Genomic DNA, 2,295 nt, shown 5'->3' with positions numbered 1-2,295 from the left:
TACTCCGTGGCTAACTAGCACTAGCAGCGCAGCCATAGCAACTGCATACAAAGAGTTGGAGGCTCGCGGACATGGAAACGGAAACCAAGAAGTCCCGGGGGGTCATACTATATTGCCCCTGGCTGCAGTAATGAACTGTATGGGGTTATGACACATTTCCACAGGCTACCTTTGACAAGGAAAAAACAGTCCTCGACTCATGGCTAGCAGCTAGCTGCCTTAAAACTGACTAGCCCTCCGACAGCCCCTGGATTTCGAGTCTGTATTTTTTAGCGACAGACTATTTAGAGAGCTGTGCTTCTGATACAACAGCGTCACTGGTGAGGGTTAAGTCCAACAGACTGAAACCTGATGCCTTCAGGCTCCAGAACAGGGCAGACTGATAGACCACCGGCAAGTAACACCACCAATGCTACCTGCCGCAGAGACAGGGCGCTGAAACGCTCACGGCAACCCGAGGATAGACAGGTATGTTTACCTGTTATCCAGCATACTATCAAGTCTACTAGGCAAAAGGCTGGATGCTTAATGTGGTTTAATGTACCTAAACAACGATTATCACCACATTTCCCATGGCCATACCTTGTCACGAACACTTAAGCCTGTCAAAAAATTTTGCTCACATTAACGTTTTCTTCATCATTGGTACCTCTGGCGAGGAAAAAGCATAACGTGGTTTAATGTATCTAAACAATGATCAATGATTACCAAATTTCTCTCTCATATTGCTCCTTATAACAAAGGAAAATTGTCGAAAAACAGAAATCTTTTGATGATTGTTGTTTAGGTACATTAGGTTACGTCATTAAGTTATGACAACACATTCTCACTCCCATCTTGTAACGATGCTTGGTCAGGTGCCTTTGTCGTTGTTATTGACGCTAAAAGTCTCCTTTAGCCCCATATAACACGCTTTACCTAGACCTGCTAGGTAAGGACAATTGGCGTCCTTTTTTACGCTGTTAGGTCAAGGAAAAGGTCATGGGTGGGCTTACGGTTCCGTGAAGGGGACAGTTGAGTTTGGGGAAAGTTTGTGGGTGGGTTTGCACCCACAAACTGACACACGGGAATAACGGGACGGTTAAGGACACACGCGGGACAAAAACCCCGCTCTCCTGGTTGAAAGTCCTGTGTTTGACCCATCCACCCCTTCCGACCAACCTTCCTATGCGACATTTCCCCCTTACATACTACTCGCTAAACCCCGTCTAGCTGCTGTTCTCCCCACTACGTTCTACACACACGCCGAAGGGTGCCTTTTTTGTCTCTTCAGACACCGACAGCTACTGTCCAAACATCCGTATTTTACGTGGTTGGAGCAAGAACGGATTGGTTAGGACTTACAAAGCCCATGAGAACCGTAGGGAGTCAACCCACAGCCGCTCCGCTGCCCTGCTGAAAATGTGAAGCAGAAACGCTTGATGTCAGATAGCATCCATAATAATAGGACTTTGGGTTAGATTTTTTGACAGTTCTCAGTGGTTATGAGGAGCAACATGAGAGAGAAATCAATAATCATGGCTTAGATAGGGCCCACATTAAACCACCTTTTTATTCATTTACATTAGTAAGCTACAGGACAGCGTCTTTCAAAACATGAAATGAAAAAAAAAATGAATGCATCATTGTATCCAGCACTTCTGGAAATGCACTTCCGAATGCGTCTCTGTTCCAAGCACATTTCGGTGGAGGAGAAGGAAGCGGATACAGCGCGTCCCAGCACAGCTCCAGCCTCTCGTTTGTATGGACGATTCGGATGTAAACCCATTTCGTTTCTTATGAATTATAAAAGCTAGAAAAACTGGAAAGGTTGGGTTTTCATAAGCAGTACAATTAAGCAGATGTCTAATGGCGTTTTTCCATTACATGCTACCTGCTCGACTCGCCTTGACTCGCCTCGTCGCCCCGTCCACCTTTTCCCATTGCAGATTTAGTACCGCTTCATGCGTGAGGCAAGCGTGAGTGGTTGTCATAGAGACATCGTAGGATATTGCTGTAACTTAATGCAACACACACAAAGAACGTCGAATGTGTGTTGTCGTTGCCATAGCCAGAAGACAAATTCAGTTTCAAAAGAAGCTGGATGCAGCAAAAAAGACACAGCTGGCTGAACTATTTGAAAATGGCGGGTTTGTTCAGGACATTGTCGCTAGTCCTGATGACGCGGTGATTAGTGACGATTCTCTCCGACCAATCAGCAGTCTGCAGGTTTTCACGTCAACTTCTGGTATCACCTCAGCTCGCTTGAAACCTCGACGGAGGTGATACTGAAAAAAGTACCTGTTGGCAGGTACC

The 2,295-nt window shown here is 45.8% G+C and overlaps 1 long non-coding RNA gene across 1 annotated transcript in view; it reads right to left on the bottom strand.

Moving 5' to 3' along the window:
• Positions 1–231: 231 nt before the first annotated feature.
• Positions 232–2,295, bottom strand: part of LOC116698981 (uncharacterized) — a 22,352-nt gene continuing 20,288 nt past the window's right edge. Inside the window, exon 4 of the long non-coding RNA XR_004334334.1 lies at positions 232–355. This is a non-coding gene — a long non-coding RNA (uncharacterized LOC116698981). The remainder of the gene's footprint in view (positions 356–2,295) is intronic.

This window comes from Etheostoma spectabile, chromosome 12, assembly GCF_008692095.1.
Source record: "Etheostoma spectabile isolate EspeVRDwgs_2016 chromosome 12, UIUC_Espe_1.0, whole genome shotgun sequence".
In the NCBI taxonomy this organism is placed as follows: domain Eukaryota; kingdom Metazoa; phylum Chordata; class Actinopteri; order Perciformes; family Percidae; genus Etheostoma; species Etheostoma spectabile.
Note: the sequence above shows the minus strand (reverse complement) of the source record. Positions and strands in the feature narration are given on the sequence as shown.